General features: G+C 40.4%; 1 protein-coding gene across 4 annotated transcripts in view; it reads left to right on the top strand.

Moving 5' to 3' along the window:
* WDR72 (WD repeat domain 72) overlaps positions 1-20,449 on the top strand; it is a 970,312-nt gene that overhangs the window by 363,890 nt on the left and 585,973 nt on the right. Inside the window, exon 1 of one of the 4 annotated variants that reach the window (XM_049903401.1) lies at positions 6,961-7,045. The exons of the other annotated variants lie outside the window; for them this stretch is intronic. The gene's annotated coding sequence lies outside the window, so the exon portion shown is untranslated. Of the gene's footprint in view, positions 1-6,960; positions 7,046-20,449 lie in introns of those variants that run through there. 4 annotated transcript variants of the gene reach the window in all.

The following is a 20,449-nucleotide window of genomic DNA, read 5'->3' as shown; positions in this document are numbered from 1 at the left end:
GTGTAGAAGTGTTCCAATCTCTCCACAGCCTCTCCAGCAGTTATTATTTTGTTTTTTTTTTGAATCAGTGCCAGCTTTGTTGGAGTGAGATGAAATCTCATTGTAGTTTTGATCTGCATTTCTCTAATGGCTAAGGATCATGAACATTTCCTCATGTATCTGTTAGCTACCTGAATATCTTCTTTAGTGAAGTGCCTATTCATATCTTTTGCCCATTTTTTAATAGGGTTATTTGTCTTTTTGTACTTGAGTTTTTGCAGTACCACGTGGATTTTAGAGATCAGACACTGATTGGAAATGTCATAACTTATAACTTTTTCCCAGTCTGTAGGTAGTCTTTTTAATCTTTTGTTGAAGTCTTTGGATGAGCATAGGAGTTTGATTTTTAGGAGCCCTGGGTTATCAACTTTTTCTCCTGCATTGTTAAAAATGTTTTGTATACTCTTTATGCCATGTATTAGGGCTCCTAACGTTGTCCCTATTTTTTCTTCCATGATCTTTGTCATTTTAGATTTTATATTTAGGTGTTTGATCCATTTTGAGCTCATTTTTGTGCATGGAGTGAGGTATGGGTCTTGTTTCACTTTTTTTGCAGATGGATATCCAGTTATGCCAACACCATTTGTTAAAAAGACTGTCTATTCCCCATTTAACTGTTTTGGGGCCTTTGTCAAATATCAACTGCTCATATGTGGATGGATTTATGTCTGGATTCTTAATTCTGTTCCATTGGTCTGTGTATCTGTTGTTGTGCGAGTACCAGGCTGTGCTGACTACTATGGGGGTATAATAGGTTCTAAAATCAGGTAAGTGAGGCCTTCCACTTTCTTCTTCTTTTTCAGTAATATCTTGTTTATCCAAGGCCTCTTTCCCTTCCATATGAAGTTGGTGATTTGTTTCTCCATCTCATTAAAGAATGTCATTGGGGTTTGGATCGGAATTGCATTAAATGTATAGATTGCTTTTGGTAGAATAGACATTTTTATAATGTTAAGTCTTCCTATCCATGAACAAGGTATGTTCTTCCACTTATGTAAGTTTGTTTTGGTTTCTTGCAGAAGTGTACTGTAGCTTTCTTTGTATAAGTTTTTACATCTCTGGCAAGATTTATTCCTAAGTATTTTATCTTCTCGGGGGCTACTGTAAATGGCATTGATTTAGTGATTTCCTCTTCAATGTTCTTTTTGTTGATGTAGAGGAATCCAACTGATTTTCGTATGTTTATCTTGTATCCTGATACTCTGCTGAACTCTTCTGTTAGTTTCAGTAGTTTTGTGAAGGATTCCTTAGGGTTTTCTGTGTATAAGATCATGTCATCTGCAAATAGAGATACTTTTACTTCTTCCTTGCCAACCTGGATGTCTTTTATTTCTTATCTAGCCTAATTGCTCTGGCTAGGACTTCCAGCACAATGTTGAATAAGAGTAGTGATAAAGGGCATTCTTGTGGGGTTCCTGATCTCAACGGGAATGCTTTCAGGCTCTGTCCGTTTAGGATGATGTTGGCTGTTGGCTTTGTATAAATGCCCTTTATTATGTGGAGGAATTTTCCTTCTATTTCTATTTTGCTGAGAGTTTTTATCATGAATGAGCATTGAACTTTGTCAAATGCCTTTTCTGTATCATTTGATAAAATCGTTTGATTCTTGTCTTTTGTTTTATTTATATGGTGGATTACATTAATTGTTTTTCTAATGTTGAACCATCCCTGCATACCTGGTATGAATCCCACTTGGTCATGGTGAATTATTTTTTTTGATCTGTTGTTGAATTGTATTGGCTAGAATTTTGTTGAGGATTTTTGCATCTGCATTCATGAGGGATATAGGTCTATCATTTTCTTTTCTTGTGGTGTCTTTACCTGGTGAGGTGTCAGGGATATGGTGGCTTCATAGAATGAGTTTGGTAGTATTCCATCCTTTTTTATGCTCTGAAATGCCTTTAGTGCTAGTGGTGTTAACTCTTCTCTGAAAGTTTGATAGAACTCTGCAGTGAAGCCGTCTGGGTCAGGGCTTTTTTTTTGGTGGGAGTTTTTTGATTACTTCTTCAATCTCTTTTTTTGTTATGGGTCTATTTAGTTGTTCTGAAAATGAAGATTTTTATCAGCTTCTGCAGTCTGAAATTGATCAAACATGCAATCGGGATGCAGTGATAATTAGTGATTGGAATGTGAAAGTTGAAATCAAAGAAGAAGGATTTGTAGTCGGAAAATACAGCCTTGGTGATAGAAATGATACCAGAGATAGCATGACAGAATTTTGCAAGACCAACTACTTCTTCATTGCAGAAACCTTTCTTCGCCAATATAAACGGTTGCTTTACACCTGGACCTCACTAGATGGAGTACACAGGGACCACATCGACTACATCTGTGGAAAGAGACTATGGAAAAGCTCAGTATCATCAGTCAAAACAAGGCCAGGTGATGACTTTGGAAAGACCATTGATTGTTCATATGCAAGCTCAAGTTGAATCTGAAGAAAATTAGAACAAGTTCACGAGAGCCAAAGTATGACCTTGAGTATATCCCACCTAAATTTAGAGACCATCTCAAGAACAGATTTGATGCATTGAACACTAATGACCAAAGACCAAACCAGTTGTGGAATGACATCAAGGACATTAGATGTGAAGAAAGTAAGAGGTCATAAAAAAGAGAGAAGAGAAAGAAAAAACCTAAATGGATATCAGAAGAGACTCTGAAACTTGCTCTTGAACATTGAATAGCTAAAGCAAAAGGAAAAAATGGTGAAGTAAAAGAGCTGAACAGAAGATTTAAAAGGGTAGCTCAAGGAGATAAAGTAAAGTATTACGATGACATGTCCAAAATCATAGAGATAGAAAACCGAAAGGGAAGAACATGTTCAGCATTTCCGAAGGTGAAAAAACTGAAGAAAAACTCAAGCCTCAAGTTGCAATACTGAAGAATCCTAAGGGGAAAATATTAAATGACACAGGAAGCATCAAAAGAAGATGGAAGAAATACACAGAGTTGCTACACCAAAAAGAATTAGTCAGTGTTCAAACGTTTCAGCATGTAACATATAATCAGAAACCAATGGTACTGAAGGAAGAAGTCCAAGCTGCACTAAAGGCATTGGTTGAAAAACAAGGCTCTGGGAATACATGGAATACCAACTGAGATGTTTCAACAAACAGATGCAGTGCTGGAAGTGCTCACTCATCTGTACCAGGAAATTTGGAAGACAGCTATCTAGCTAACCAACTGGAAGAGATCCATATTTATGCCTACTCCCAAGAAAGGTGATCCAACTGAATACAGAAATTATCAAACAATATCATTAATATCACTGGCAAGTAAAATTTTGCTGAAGATCATTGAAAAGCAGATGGAGGAGTACATCAACAGGGAACTGTCAGAAATTCAAGCCAGATTCAGAAGAGGATGTGGCACGAGGGATATCAATGCTAATGTCAGATGGATCCTGGCTAAAAGCAGAGAATACCAGAAAGATGTTTACCTGTGCTGTACTGACTATGGAAAGGCATTCGACTGTGTGCATCATAACAAACTATGGATAACATCGTGAGGAAAGGGAATTTTAGAACATTTAGTTGTGCCCATGAGGAAGCTGTACTTAGATCAAGAGGCAGTCATTCAAACAGAACAAGGGGATACTGAGTGGTTTAAAGTCAGGAAAGGTGTGTGTCAGGGTTGAATCCTTTTACAACACCTATTCAATCTGTATTCAAATAATCCAAGAAGCTGGACTATATGAAGGAGAACTGGACATCAGCATTGGAGGAAGACTCATTAACAACCTATGTTATGCAGATGACACAACCTTGCTTGCTGAAAGTGAAGAGGACTTGAAGCACTTACTGATGAAGATCAAAGACCACAGCCTTTAGTATGGATTACACCTCAACATAAAGAAAACAAAAATCCTCATAACTGGACCAATAAACAACATCATGATACATGGAGAAAAGATTGAAGCTGTCAAGGATTTCATTTTACTTGGGTCCACAATCAAAGCCCTTGGAAACAGCAGTCAAGAAATCAAACGACGCATTGCATTGGGCAAATCTGCTGCAAAAGACCTCTTTAAAGTCTTGAAAAGCAAAGATGTCACCCTGAAGGCCTGACCCAAGCCATGGTGTTTTCAATTGCCTCATATGTATGTGAAGGCTGGATGATGACTAAAGAGGACCAAAGAAGAACTGACACCTCTGAATTGTGGGAAAGAATAATGAATATACCATGGACTGCCAAAAGAATGAACAAATCTGTCTTAGAAGAAGTACAATAAGAATGCTCCTTAGAAGCAAAAATGGCAAGACTGTATCTCACATGCTTTGGAGATGCTGTCAGTAGGGATCAGTCTTTGGAGAAGGACATCATGCTTGGTAAAGTACAGGGTCAGTGGAAAAGAGGAAGACCCTCAATAAGATGGATTGACACAATGGCTACAACAATGGGCTCAAGCATAACAATGATTGTAAGGATGGTGCAAGATAAGGCAGTGCTTCTTTCTGTTGTACATGGGGTCACTTTGAGTTGGAATCAACTCGATGGCACCTAACAAAAACAACAATATATATTTAGAGAAATTTCTATCAAGGAAGTAGCTCACAGGGTTGTAGAGGCTGGAAAGTCCCAAGTATATGGGTCATGTGTCAGGCTGGAGACTTCTCCTGACTTTCGTAGCTGCAGAGGCTGATGATTTCAAGATTGGCAAATCAGACGGCAGGCTGTAGTCTCATGTCCCAAGAACTGGAGTTCAGATGATGATGGGCTGGACGCAGGATCCAGAGGGAGCAAAAGCCAGTAAGCATTGCCAGAAAGTACATATATATTAGATACAGGCCACATCCCCAGTGAAACTCCCTTTCAACTGATTGGCTGCTCATAGCTGATCTGGAGGTGATTACATCATTACATAACTGCCAAACTACTGAGAATCATGGCCCAGCCAAGTTGACATACAACTTTAACCATCACACCTTTCTGGGTTACTACAAATACTGAGTAGTATCATTCTATTTTATTTTGGTCAATTTGATAAAAAAAACAGTTTGATAGACACAAGCAAAAAAAGAACTAGGATATTGTTTTAATTTGCATTCCTTTGAATATTAGTGAGATGGAGCAACTTTTCTTACATACATAGAACATTTATGATTCTGAATGAAATGCCTGTTTATTCTCTTTGCCCATTTTAAAATGGGGGTATTTGTCTTTTACTTTTTGGTTTGTAAAACTCATTTGTTTATCATTAGACACATAGGCACATATTTAGAATATTTGTATCCATTATAAAGAAAGGTGACCCAACAGAACACAGAAATTATTGAACAATATCATTAATATCACACACAGATCATATGCTCCCTCCAGAAATGGTACTATGTGCCTAGCGCTCTGATAATCACTAAGTGTACAAGAATGAAAAAAAATTATTTGGCTGCTGCTTTCATGGAACATACAATAGTCTAGAGGAGGAAATAAGTAAATTAACAAATAAATATATAATTATAATTTTGATTTGTTCCATAAAGAAAAAAAATGTAACTGTAATAAGAAAACAGAGAGGAAAACAATAGAAGCTGAAATTTAGAACAAAATATGTCATAGGGTGGAAATAATTGGTTGAAGAACCCAAACATCAGTCAGTGGATGAGAGTGGGCAAGTGAGAAGTGATCTGTGATTATTTCTGAGGATGGGAAGTAGAGAATTGAGGGGAATTTTTATTATGCATTGATTGAGCTGAATCCAATTACAGGGACTAAGAAATGAAAGACAATCCAAAGGAAACAATTTCTTAGAATGGTAACTGGGTTCATTTCAAAATGATGACATCATGCAGAGTTGCTGAAAACAATGCAAGGTCAAAAAAATGATTTCTCTGTTAAGTCCTTACTCTGTTATTTGTACATGCTCTTTCATATGATAGGTTAGAATAATATGAATGAAAGTTTATTGAAGAAGCAGTATTCAAATATGTCATCGTTGCTGTTACAAGTTGGAGTTGAGTCCTAATTCCTGAATTGATTTTCTCAGGATAACAAATATAGTACTAGGATACTATCTATAGAATGCTCTGTTCCTTAACCCATTCTGGGAAGTTAATATAATTGCCGTTGCTGTTGTTAGGTGTTGTCGAGTCGGTTCCAACTCATAGTGACCCTATGTACCACAGAATGAAACACTGCCCGGTCCTGCACCATCCTTAGAGTCTTTGATATACTTAGAAGCAAGGATGGCAAGCCTAGTCTCACATACTTTGGACATGTTGTCAGGAGGGGTCAGTCCCTGGAGAAGGACATCATGTTTGGTAGAGGATCAGCGAAAAAGAAGAAGACCCTCAATGAGATGAATTGACACAGTGGCTGCAACAATGGGTTTAAGCATAACAACCACTGCAAGGATGACGCAGGACCAGGCAGTGTTTCTTTCTGTCATACATAGGGTTGCTATGAGTTGGAACAGACTCGATGGCACCTAACAACAACAGGGTTTAGAGGGTAAAGTAAAATAACTGAAAAACCTGACAAAGTCAAGCCTTGAAAACCCTATGGGGCAGTTCTACTTTGCACACATGGGGTATATGGCAACTAACAATTATTAACAAAAATATCTCTAATACGGCTCTGGGGATCTGAGGGTGCGGTCTTGAGGTGAATTTCCTCCCATTCCTTATTAAAGTGTACCCAGGGCAAAGGCAAAGAGTTCACGCCCACCTGGCTACCTTGATTTCCCCCACCTTAACTTGAACTCTCTCCAGCCCTGAAAGGACCTGCCCTGAACTACCACTGCAAGCAAGAGAAGGAGGGAGACAATCTTCAAGAAGCGGTGAGAAGGTACAGCCGGCGAACTCTGCCAGCTGGGCGGCTAAGGCCGGAGTGAGCCTGGAGCAAGGCGAGCTGAGCTGGGCGGATCCAGGGTGTATCCGGGGCGGGGCCGGGGCGGATCCCGGTAGGCCATAAGGGCCGGTCTTTGCAGCTCAGGCTGCCAGACTGCCAGGCCGCTAGGTACTTGCTGCTCCGCTGCTCGGCTGCTCCGCTGTGCTCCTGGCCTTGGGTAAGGCGGGCGCTCCATGGGCTCTCCCCTAGGTCCCTCTCTCCCAGACGGTGGGTCTTTCGGTGTTTCCGGGCTTCTGCCTCCGCTCGGTTTCTTGCCCTTAGAGACTGGCGCAGGAGGGATCTCTGCCCGGATTTGCAAGCTGCGGGAGTGGGAACGGGAAGTGGGAACGGGAAGTGGGCACGGGCCGCAGTTACTGTAACCTCTTGGTTTTGCTCCACATTCTTGCACACGTGCAAAATTCTCTCTTCAAACACTTTTCCTGATGTCGCATCAGTAGTGACCAGAGCCGAGCTGTGCATCTCTCAAATAGGTTCTTCGGAGAGTTGGGGTCAGCATTCCTACCTGTGCTCTTGGGAGGAGTGTGCTCCCAGATTCTTCTGGGGTCCTGCCTTTGACTATTGGGGGAATTTCCTTCGGCTTATGAGTGGGACTTACTTGGAGTGAGCCGGTTGGGTTGATTTTAAAACAGTTAAATCACAGAATAGACTGTTTCCACGAGGCTCTGGAGAAACTACCTGGCTGGACACCAGCCGTTTTAGGCGTGACAGCCTGAAGCTTCAAGGGGTCGGGAATCTGGCAAAAATTTATCTTGCCGCACAGCTGCTGCAGAGCTAGCAATAAAATCTATGGACACAAGTTTATTGTCACTTGTAAGGTTGGACAAGGAGTCACTGGGTGGCACAAATGATGTAAGCAGTCCACTACTAGCCAAAAATTTGCCTGTTCAAACCTACCCAGAGGCACCTCAGAAGAAAGGCCTGGCAGTCTGCTTTGAAAGTTCACAGCCTTGAAAACCCTATGGGGCAGTGCTGCTCTGCACACATGGGGTCACCATGAGTCAGAATGGACTCCATGGCAACTAACAACAAGTTTGGACAAGAAGGGAGGATGGAGCAGAGGTTATCTGTGTTGATAAAAACCTGGAAAAGGTATTGTGTATTGCCAGTACTCTCTTTGGGAATGGGAGCTTCCTTATCCCACCCTCATTATTCATTATAACATTTTGTTTACATTTTAATACACTTAACTAAAAGGAAAAACTGAACGTGGCTGTATGATAGGTCCTTAGCTTTTTTCTTCCTCTTCCTCCAGGCAGTTTTATTCTAAATGAGTTCAAAGTCACCTTTGGTAATATTTTGACCTGAAGAATGAGTTTAAAGCTTTTTGTTTGCTTCTTTCATGACCCCCCACCCCCACCATGCCCCTCTACCGCACACACAAAATGCTGTTACCTTCCTTAATCCTCACCAAAAGCAAACACTGTTGTTCAAGTTTTTGTGGCTAATTTGGCCTTGTGACTTTTTTTGTAAACATCACTTGTTCCTTAGCCTTCTTTTAGTTCCTTTGATATTAAAATCTTCTGATTGTATTTGCTGTAAAGAATACAAAGGGTCGGAGGAGAAAGGGAAACAGTTGTGGTCTAGTACAGTGATTATGATTATTATTAAACCACACTAAAATAATGCTACCCTGGGTTGAGTTCCAAGATTTTCACCTTTTTCTCAGAAAGATGTTTTAAAATTATAGTTATTTTAGCCTCAATAAAGTATGAACTGTTAAACTTCTCCCTGCACGCAGAATCTTACATTAACAGTCTCTACCTGTTACCAGAACAAGGTTCTTGCCTCTTACTGGTCAAGAATGAGCAGGTAAGGCATGTAGTTTTCCACACGAGCAAAGCTTTATTGAAGAGGATTGCAAGCGGAGGCAAAGAGGGCCTAGAACAACGAATACCCTCATCTCACAGAACCAAAGACAGGCCTGAGTTTTTAAAAGTTCTTGGGCGGGAAAAGATTCATGTTTATTCACAGGCACAGGCGGGGGTAAGTTAACTAAGGTGCACGCACAGCAGCTTTCCAAGATGGCTTCTGTCCCGGAGGCCTCTGGGATTCGTAGCAGGACTTATTATGGGGTGTCACACCTGCACAGTCTCTCGTTCCCTGGGTTTGATTCCCTGGCTGCCCCTAGTGGAAGGGCACACATCGGTCACAGGTGGGTGTTCTGTGTCTGTCCCTAGGCCTGGTTTTCTCCAGCTGCTTCTGGAAAGGCAACTTTAAAGAAGTTTGTGGGCTATTTTTAGATACCCTGCCCCATTGTCTGGGGAATGGCTTTGTTTCTGCACCCTGGCCTATTTCTTGTTACTTTGTTTGCAGATTTGGGGGCCCATCTGTTCCTTGTCTTACTAAGTCTCTAGGTTCCACACTCAACCCCCATTACCTCCCTTATAGTATAATTTATTTCTTTTTTCACTTGCTTCCCTAACCACACCAGTCTCTTAACTATTTCTCAAACAGGCACCCTCCCATCTCAGGGCCTTTGCTCCCTGTCTTACACCCACTGGAGTGAATGCTTTAATATCTGAAGTTCTAGTTAAAAGAGACTGACTGGAATAGAAGAGTGTATTTAAGTTATGAAATAACCTCATGAAAACTTGAAAATGATGGTATCTGGAATACTTCCATGTTTCAGATTGCTACATTCAGGTTATCTGTGGCTTGACCACTCTTTCTCTTATTCTGTTATTTAATAATGTTGTGCACAGTGTACGGTATCTTTTAAGAATTTTGTCAGTGCGTCCTAAAGGACAGTTCTCTGGAGCCCTGTTCTGTCGGTATGGTTATTCCTTCCCAGCTATTTTTTTTTTTTTTTAAGTTTTAGATTTGCTTTTGCTCCAGGCTGACTTGGGTATAGGGAGATGAGGTGGGAACCTGAACTAAAAGTGTCTGTGAACTGAATTCTAGCTCTAGATCACCTTGAACTCCTGGGAAGTCCCCTAATTAACGTTGGGAACTCAGCAACGCCCTTAATTTATGTGTGTATTGTTTATCTGCAAAATAAGAATTGTCTTCTCAGGTCTGATAAGACATTAGGTTCCCTTTGAACTCTTCTAAATACAGATCCTCATTTCTAGAGCTAAGTGTCACTGCTCTAGGGTTTTTAGAGCATCACTTCTAGGGTTTTCTCTAATTCCCAGATGATGTCCTAACATGCTGGGCACTGCCCCTGCCTCACCTAAGCAGGAGGCAGTGTTGTGTAGTGGTTAGAAGTATGCATTTTGATTGATGGGCCTGTCTTTGTTTTCTAGCTCTGATCTTAGGCAAATTGCTTATGTTCTCCAAGCCTCATTTTCCTCATATTTAGAATAGAGATAATGGTGATACCTGGGGTCATTATGAGGATAAATGAGGTAATGCACTGTGATCGTTAAGGTTGTGTGTCAACTTGGGTGGGCCATGATTCCCAATGGTTTGGCTGTCATGATGCAGTTGTATAATGAAGTGATCACCTCTGTCATGTATTGAATTATGTCCCCCCAAAAATGTGTGTATCAACTTGGCTAGGCCATGATTCCCAATATTCTGTGGTTGTCCTCCATTTTGTGACTGTAATTTTATGTTAAAGAGGATTAGGGTGGGATTGTAGCACCTTTACCAGGGTCACATCCCTGATCCCAGGTAAAGGATATGGGTGTGGGCTACATCACCTTTGATCTCTAAAGAGATAATAAAGGAAAGGGAAGTAAGCAGAGTTGGGGACCTCATACCACCAAGAAAGCAGTGCTGAGAGCAGAGTACATCCTTTGGACCTGAAGTTCCTGTGCTGAGATACTCCCAGAACCATGGAAGACTGATGACAAGGACCTTCCTCCAGAGCTGACAGAGAGAGAAAGCCTTCTCCTGGAGCTGATGCCCTGAATTTGGACTTGCAGCCCACTAGACTGTGAGAGAATAAATTTCTCTTTGTTAAAGCCATCCACTTCTGGTGTTTATATTATAGCAGCGCTAGATGACTAAGACAGCCTCCATAATGAGGGATCTGCTGTGAGTAGCCAATCAGTTGAAAGGGAGTTTCTTTGGGGGTGTGTGGCCTGGATCTAATATAAGTGGACCTTCTGGCAAGGCTCCTGGGCTTTTGCTCTCATTGCATCCTGCAGCTGGTTCTGTTCGTCTGACCTCTTGTTCTTGGGACTCGAGCTAACATCTTACCTCGGGCCTTGCCTGCTGATCTTGGAATTCGTTGGTCTTCGTAGCTTCTCAGCTGAAGCCCTGCTGTCTGACTTGCCGTTGGTTCACCAGCCCCTGAGACTATGTGAATCAAGAGTAGCCTCCAGCCTGATCCAAGTTCTAGCATCTACAACCGTGTGAGCCATTTCCTTAATATAAATCTCTCTCTCTCTATATTTATATATATATATATGTTTTACTGGTTTAGCTTCTCAGAGAACTCAGCCTAAGACATGCGCATATTGTAAGTAGCACAGTGCCTACAGCATAATATTCGATAAATGGTAGCAAATGTCTTCTTCGACACTGACTTCTCTCCTCTTTTACTTTTAACAAGATGTAATTTAACTTGAATAAATATAAAGTCCTACACATAGGTGTTTAAAAAATAAGCAAGTACAAGATGAGGGAATTGTAACTGCTTGAACCAATTAATCTTATGGTTAATTGACTGTTTGGTGAGTTGTGAGGGCCCAGAATGCTGATGTGATTTTAGTCTGCTGACGTAGAAATTTGAATGCCTGTCTCTAGCCAAGGATATTTTTCCCTACCTTCCATTTGCTCTTTGAACAGACCTCAGAGTTACAAACTTCAGATGAACATTTACAAACTGACTTGTCTGGGGAAAGAAAGAAGAAAAGAGAGGTGACTCTTGAAGTCATATTGTATTGATTCCTAACTAAATCTTGATTCTCTATACAACATTTTTTGATGTCTTGTTTTATGTAAAATTCTCTGCCTGTAGATTGCAAAGGCAAAGGGGACAGGTTCCTGAATTCCAGGCATTCACTGTATAGTTCAAGTAGCGGATTTACGAATAGTTAGAGTGGGGTTATAAATGCTCTGTTGAAGTGCTCTGATAAGGGAATGAGGTCCTCCTGTCTCTCTGATGGGTTCTGTCTTTTATATCTCAAAAGAGATTGATTTAAAACACAACCTAATCTTATAGATTGAGTCCTGCCTCTTTAACATAGCTGCCACTAATCCCACTCATTAACATCATAGAAGTTAGGATTTACAACACATAGGAAAATTACATCAGATGACAAAATGGTAGACAATCACACAATACTGGGAATCGTGGCCCAGCCAAGTTGACGGACATTTTTGCGGGACGTGATTCAATCCATAACAGGTAGGAACTCATACCACCAAGAAACAAGAGCCAAGAGAATAGCACATCCTTTGGACCTGGGGACCCTGTGCTGAGGAGCTCCTTGACCAAGAAGATTGATGACCAGGATGTTCCACCAGAGCCAACGGAAGGAGAAAGCCTTCCCCTGGAACTGGTACTAAGATACAGTCCCATCCTATACTGACTCTGGGACCTTAAAGAATTATTTTACCTTTCTGAACTTTAGGTGAAGGAGCCCTGGTGGTACAATGGTTAAGCTCTTGGCTGCTAAATGAAAGGTCAGTGGTTTGAACCCACTAGCTGCTCCATGGGTGAAAGATGTGGTAGTCTGCTTCTATGAAGATTATAGCCTTGGAAACTCTATAGGGCAGTTTTACTCCGTCCTATTTTTTTTTTATGGGGTAGCTATGAGCCTGAATCAACTAGATGGCAATGGGTTTGGTTTTCAGTTTGGAGCTTTAGTTTCCTCAAATATAAAATGAGATCATATTGTTAGTTTATATAATTAGATACTGATTTAATCTTCAAGTCTATCCTGTAAGGGTGTCTAAACAGTTGCCATCGAGTCCATTCCAACTCATGGTGACCCCGTGTGTGTCAGTCAGTGTAGAACTGTGCTCCATAGGGTTTTGAAAATGGCTGTGATCTTTCAGAACTAGACTGCCAGGCCTTTCTTCTGAGGTGCCTCTGGGTAGATTCAAATCACCAGTCTTTAAGTTAGTAACTAAGGCCTTAACCATTTGTACCGCCTGGGGACTCCTTATAAGGGTGTCTACCTTCCAACATTGTTGGAAGACTTAGTTCCAAGTAATGTACAGCCCGTCCGATACACAGTAGACATGGCTACCAATGTGGTTCCCTTCATACCTCCATTTACCTTAATTAGAGACAAGGTAACATTACTCACGTTCAGCCTTGAGCATAGATAGGATTTATTTATGACCCTCATCCATATTATAAAAAGCAGACTAGGAAATGTTTAACTGATTTTATTGTTTATTGTTATTGTCTTAGGGCAAGGCTCTATGATAGGAGGACTGCTCACTTTGAGTGTTCTTTTGCTGGAAACTGTCTGCAGTCCTGCCTTTTTATGATAGGATCTTGAGCTATTTAGGCCCTGTCAGGCACAGGTCATTGTTTTAGTCTGAGCTATTAAATTAAGCCTTAGAAAAAATTTTGGTGTGGGGAGGAGATATTGAAAATTGGTTAGTTATTTTGGGACGACAAAATGCAAATTGAACATTACATGAAGGTATTATTACAGGATTTTATCTACTTGTGATTTTTCTTTGGTATTGTTAGTTCTTAAAATACCTTTAAACTGGGAAAAATTTGCCTCTAAATTCCAATTTGATCATGCATGAGTTATTCCTCTTGCAAGCATTGTACAAGTTTGCTAAACTATTGAATACGTAGAAATTTCCCCTTTAGGCCCTTTCCCTGCATCGGTTTCATAGGAAAGACCTTTGGCAGGTTTTTTTTTTTGCAACTGCAGAGCCCGCATCTATATTTAATGGAAACTTGGAAGAATTCTATGTGGCATACAGGCAGTGGTAGACAACAAAAGCATGTAACTACTCTAGTTTTTGGTCACTGTAGAAAAAAATAGTGGGTGAGAAGGCAAGACTAAGTGGGTGGACTATGGAAGGCCCAGATAAGGCCAAGTAGTATTGGGATCCAGGCAGTCCAGGCCAAAGTAAGAACTTTTTGAGGAATTGGTCTTTTTAGTCATTTATACATTCAGTGAATATTTCATCTAACAAGGAATCATTTTGCTGTGTACGAGGGATGCTGTGATTGAGTCAAGTTCCTTAGCCTGAATTCGGACTTCTGGCCTCCTAGGCTAAGATAATAAATTTCTCTTTGTTACAGCCAAATTTGAAAGTAGTTTTCAAACTTGAATATAGGTAAGAATCTTTGTAGAGCTAAAGATTCAAATTACTGGTTTGGGCCCAGGAATCTGCATTTTAATAAGCCTAGCAGGTGGTTCTCATGTTGATGGAAGCTTTCTTGTTTTTTTTTTTCCCCTTTGTTCTTCTAGAGCTGGTGTATGTATTTACGTAAACTCTTTGGAGTACAGTGTGACCGCTCTGTCTAGGCTTTATTGTTAGTGATCAAATGTCTCTACAAATCCAGATTGTAGGTCCACTCCTGCTTTTAACCTAGTCAGCTTACTTTTCTGTTGTTTTTAAATCCATAAAGTAGGAACTTGGACTAGATTTCTATAAAGTTTCATGCTATTCCTTAATTTGATGTTTTTCTCTCTTGGATATAACATCCAGATTAGTCTAAAAGAGTATGCCTTGAGTGGTTATAACAAGGCCTCTCTTTGAGGAAACGGACTTTGAATGAAAACTACCCAAAGTCCTATGAAATCCTTGGACTCCTTAGGGTACTAATACACCCACTTTCTTTATTACCACCTTCTTACATAAAGAAGTTTAATGGATGCATGAATTTGCATATGAAAACGGGAAAATTTGGTTTATAGAGATCTGGTTAGAGACCTTTTTTATTTTTTAAACTATGGATATAAATTATATTGGTTGACATCTGGTTGCCCACATGTGTGTCGGAGTAGAACTGTGCTCCATAGGGTTTTCAATAGCTGATTTTTCACAAGTACACAAAGTCCAGAAAGTTGCCAGGACAACTCTTAACTTGCTCTTTAATGTTACGTAAATTACCCTCACTTTGAAACCATCGAACCATCCCCCTATTCCTAACAAATTGTTCATCACAGTCACCTTCACTTGCTGCACCTGAGGCTTTTAAATCATTGAAAAAGCTTTGAGCATTTTCTTGCACAAAACCTAAAACCAAACCCGACTCATAGTGACCCTACAGGACAGAGTAGAACTACCCTACAGGGTTTCCAAGGAGCAGCTAGTGGATGGAAACCCTGGTGGCGTAGTGGTTAAGTGCTATGGCTGCTAACCAAAGGGTCAGCCGTTCAAATCCACCAGGCGCTCCTTGGAAACTCTATGGGGCAGTTCTACTCTGTCCTATAGGGTCGCTGTGAGTTGGAATCGACTCGACGGCACTGGGTTTGGGTTGTTTTTGGCTAGCTAGTGGATTCAAATTGCCAACCTTTTGGTTAGCAGCCAAGTGCTTTAACCACCAGCACCACCAGGGCTCCCTACACCGGTTCCTGTCCAGTCGATTCAAACTCTTAGCGACCCCATAGGACAGAGTAGAGCTGACCCATAGGGTTTCCAAGGAGTGCCTATAAGACAGTAGAACTGCCCCACAGGGTTTCCAAGGCTGTAAATCTTTATGGAAACATACTGTTGCATCTTTCTAGCTGGTGGGCTTGAACCACTGACCTTTTGGTTAGCAGCCAAGCACTTTAATCACTGTGCCACCAGGGCTCCTTCTTGCACTAAAGTAAGACTAAATAAAAACCCTATGCACCTATTCCAACTTACCTACAAATTCAACTTAAAGACAGAGGCATGAATTTCATTCGTAACCCGAGGACTGCCTGTAGATCACCAGGCCTTTCTTCCAAGGCACCTCTGGGTAGACTTGAACCACCAACCTTTTGATGGGAAGGTGAGTGTGTTAACCATTTGCGTCAGCCAGGAACTCCTGGGTGTAAATTACCAGCCAGATATTTCAGATATAGGACTTCCCTTTGAGAAGCCCTCCTTGGCCCCCTCCCCAGGTTCTGCCAGCACCCTGTAGGAACTAGGTCACAGTCCTTCTCACTCTACATAGTAAAGGAATTTACTGGGCTTGACAGCATTGTGGGGGCAGGAACTGGGGCCTTCATCTCAGACTCCCAAATGGTAAGCAGAGTCAGGCACACAGTAGGTGCTTAATAACCATTTGTTATGTGAATGAATATTAACTGGCACTTTCAAAACCACTGTTGAATATTAATCCAGTTATTTTTGTAACACATTTCATAATTCTCTTCTTTTTAAATTTGAAAAACATTGTATAAGTCGTATATACCTGCTTTTGAGAAATACAATGTATTCAAGTTGTTTAATTGCAATTATTTAGAAATTAAATATTAAAAGAATTTTTAATAATAACATTGCAAATTTTTTTATAAGTTAAGAGAAACAGTGACTGTGATTGTGATTCTTTATAGTCCATAATGCCACACAACTATTTCTCCTCTTGAGGCACTGGGAGACGGGCATTTGAAGCCTAATTATGTGCATTTTTATTTCCGACAACAAAAAATGCCAACAGAAAGAGATTTTTTTTCCCACAAAGATTACAGAGATAAACCAAGTTAGAGCAACTCTCCTGAATAGTTAATGTCTGTCCTGGTGGTACTGTGGTTAAGAGCTACGGCTACTAACCAAAAGGCTGGCAGTTCGAATCCACCAGCTGTTCCTTGGAAAACCTATGGGGCAGTTCTACTCTGTCCCTTAGGGTCCCTGTGAGTTGGAATTGACTTGATGGCAATGGGCTTTTGGGTTTGGTCTCTAGGAGAAGGACAAAATTATTTTCTGCCGTCCATGTTGATGTGTATATAACATGTGTTCTGAGTAGCTGCTATTTTCACTGCCTCTTTTTCCATTTGAAGTGCAACATAAACTATTTTAATTAATATTGTGTCACCAAAAGGGATTGAAATAGCCAATTGAATTCTGCCGAGATAGAGTCTTTTGATGAAAACATATCTTTATTGATTGTGGATCAAGAAAATCATTCTTTAAATGAAATCCAGAGGAAAATCATATCCCTCAGAGAAAATTTCTGAGTGGCAGGCTGAGATTAACACTGTAAAATTGAATTTGTGCTGCAAGCCTTTGTTGTAATCAGCAGCTGGGAGATGGTGTTGCCCTTGCTGTGCTCCCTCTGATTGTGGTGAATTACTGTGTGGAATGAAAAAAGTGTTTCTCATGTCCCTCCTCCAAGAAATACACCTAGGTATTACTAGGTAGTTTCTCGCTAGTTAAAATGAACTGGATCAATTCCAGGCATCTCAGGCTCTCATACACCCAGGAACTATAGGAGTTGGGCATTTATTTATGTCCCAGGGACAGAATTTCTTACTATCACTGGACAGTGACTTCTTTGGTCAGTGGAAATGCAGCAGAGCAGACCAGAGGGATCCGCTTGCCAGGCACTTCATTTGTTGTTGTGTTTAGACAAGTAGAATTAACATCAACTCTTAATTAAGAAAAAAAAAAAAAAGGTTGTGTTTAGACAAGTAGAATTAACATCAACTGTTAATTAAACAAATGCTTGTTGAAAACCAAATGAAGGCAACTACCTCGGTAGCACAAATGGTTAAGTCCTCGACTGCTAGCCTCGACTGCTAGCCTCCACTTTCTGACAGTAGGACCTGTTAGAAAATGCTACATATTGCCTGGTTTCTGTTGGCATGTTTGTCTAGTCAGGAGTCCCTGAGTGACACAAATGATTAAGCGCTTAGCTACTTGCCAAAATGTTGCCGGTTCGAACCCATCCAGAGGCACCTTGGGAGACAGACCTGGTGATCTGCTTCCAAAAGGTCATAGCCTTGAAAGCCCTATGGAGCATATTTCTCCTCTGATGCAGATGGGGTTGCAGTGAGTTCAAATTGACTTGATGGCAACTAACAACAACAACAGGTCCAGTCAAGTCCTTCCCTGTCTGCCTCTGCTAGCTGTTGTGACATACATTGCATTGAAATCATTGAGATGTGGAAATCTCACTTTGTCCTTGAGCCTTGTTCTGTGATACCAGTGCTACGGTGGACTTTTTATTGTTTTTGTATTAGGTCCTTTTGCTCTGAAAACACTCTTGCCTGTGCATGCACTTCCACACACCTAATGAGTAGGTTTTGTAGAATAAGTAGAGAAAATCTCCTTAGAGATTGGCTCCCACACTGAAGAGTAATTTGGCACCCTAACCACCCCTGTGGTTGAACTGGAGTTTTTTTTTTTTTTTTTTTTTTAAGAAATAGGTAGACTGGCTTGTCTGTGTGGAAGTGTAAACAGGTTGCGGTGTCATTTGTGTGCTCTTATTCAAGCCCTTCGAGAAGTGGGATGGGTCTTGAAGTCAGACAGCCCAAAGGATATGATCCTAGCCCAGGAATTTAGATTTACCAAGCTTCCTTCTCCTAGTCACACTAATGGTGGGTGTGGGGATTACATGAGATAATGCATGGGAGCAGATCACCAGGCCTTTCTTCTGAGGTGCCTCTGGGTATGTTTGAACTGCCAACCTTTTGGCTAGCAGTCGAGGACTTAACCATTTGTGCTACCGAGGTAGTTGCCTTCATTTGGTTTTCAACAAGCATTTGTTTAATTAAGAGTTGATGTTAATTCTGCTCTGTCCTATAGTGTCACTATGAGTCAGAATTGACTTGACAACACACTACAAGAACAATGGTTAAAGTAGCTCTCACCCTGACCCACTCTGAAACCCAGACACTTTACAGCTTACTTCTTCTCTCCTTGTTCCTTCATAAGGCACTGCTTTGCCTTCTCTGGAGCTGTTTATTGCCACTTGCTAGCTAGTTGTCTGACTTTGACCAATCTACTTTGATTTCCAACCCCTCTTTCTCTTCAACTTTGGTAGGTATAATTTACAGACAATAAACTGTACACATTTAAAGTGCACAGTTTGATGGATTTTAACAGTCCAAATTCTTAATCTCCACCTAAACTCAAAATTTAGGGGAAAAAAAAAATCTCCTTCTGTACTCAAAGACGTCAAAGTAATCTTTTTTTGTAGGAAAGAATCACGAAGTAATTCATCTTTGTGTTTCACAGTGCCTAGGTATGAGTTTCGAAGAAAGTAGGTGGACTCCTTTCCACCTAAGAGATAGGATTCAGAGAGGTCACACAACTGGAGTGGCAGATCTGAGACTTTCTTCACAGAGGTTATCAAATTTTTTGCATTTTATTTCTTACTTGACTGTATTCACTTAAAGGGTTTGAGATTTGTCTGTGTTTGTGAAGCTGGTAAAGCAGAGCCAGGGTGTCTGGGAGTGTTTCTGAAGAAAGCTCTTTATGACAAGGTAAACAATTCCACTGTCCAGCAGACACTGGCCAGAAAACCACATATGTGTCATACTCATTATTCTGCTATCCTCAGACAAGTCACACAGATAGGTAAATTTCTACAAGGAAGAAAGTTAAGGTGGGAAGGAGAGTGGAAGCTATAATGGTGTGTTGTCCTTTCTTGGTGCTTGCCAGTTACTGTATTTATGGAGAAAGGACCTGGAAGTGTCAGCTCAGGTTTCAAAGGCAATGGAGGCCACATTGGAGCCTAGAAGATTAAAAAATTTTTGATTGTTGTTGTTTTGTTTTACTTTTTGTTATTTTACTGTATATGTATATGTACATATATATATATGAACAAAATAACAAAGGAATTTTGCCTTGAAGATTACTAGAACTTTCTGGTGGGGAGGTCTGTGCTATCTTGTCATGGTGTGTAGGGGGAGAGTTCTGGATGTGTTGTTAGGAGACCTGGTTCTGGTTCTGGCTTTGCCACTATCTTCATGAGTTACCTTAGCAAAGTAACCAACTTTCCTGGGCCTTCATTTCCTCTTCTGTAAAAGTGTGTGTGTGGGGGGGTGGTGGCAATGTGTCATTGTGATTTTCAAGGCCCCGTTTTATCTTTGGCCTAGAGTCTAGAATACTCTAGAATACCCTAGAATGCCTACAAGATGCCCAGGTAAATTTGAATTTCAGATAAGCAACAATTTTTTATAAATATGTCCTGTGCAATGGTCGATGATTAATTTTTTGGTATATGTCCTAGTTATTACATGGAACATATGTACGCTAAAAAAAAGTAGTTGTTTACCTGAAATTAAAATTTAACTGGGCATTTTGTGTTTTTATTTACTAATTACTTTGGCCTGAAGTATTTGATTAAAGGGTCATCACAGAGTTTAGAGCTAACAATAACAAATCGGACATTGTTATGGCCAAATATTCTAGTATTTACCCACAGTATTTCTAAGAAAAGAAAATGTAGTGACAAAATTATAAAAGTAAAGGAAGGAAATCTCAGACTGACAAAGATAGAAAATAATAGTCACATTCTCTATCCAGAGTCTAAAATTATATTAATTCATTGCCTTATTCATTCATTCATTCAACAGATATTTGCTGAATGCCAATTATGAACAAGGAACTATGGTAGGAGGTTCCTGTACAGAATCACTTATTTTCACATAAATTCGCCAAGGTAATTATTATTCCCATTTTGTAGATAAGAAAACTAAGGCTCAAAGACTATTTTCTAGCTAGTAAAGGAGGAAAAAAGACTGAGAGTTAGCCGACTCTATTATATCAT

This window comes from Elephas maximus, chromosome 12 (genome assembly GCF_024166365.1).
Source record: "Elephas maximus indicus isolate mEleMax1 chromosome 12, mEleMax1 primary haplotype, whole genome shotgun sequence".
Lineage (NCBI taxonomy): Eukaryota > Metazoa > Chordata > Mammalia > Proboscidea > Elephantidae > Elephas > Elephas maximus.
This window is presented reverse-complemented; position numbering and strand designations above follow the sequence as displayed.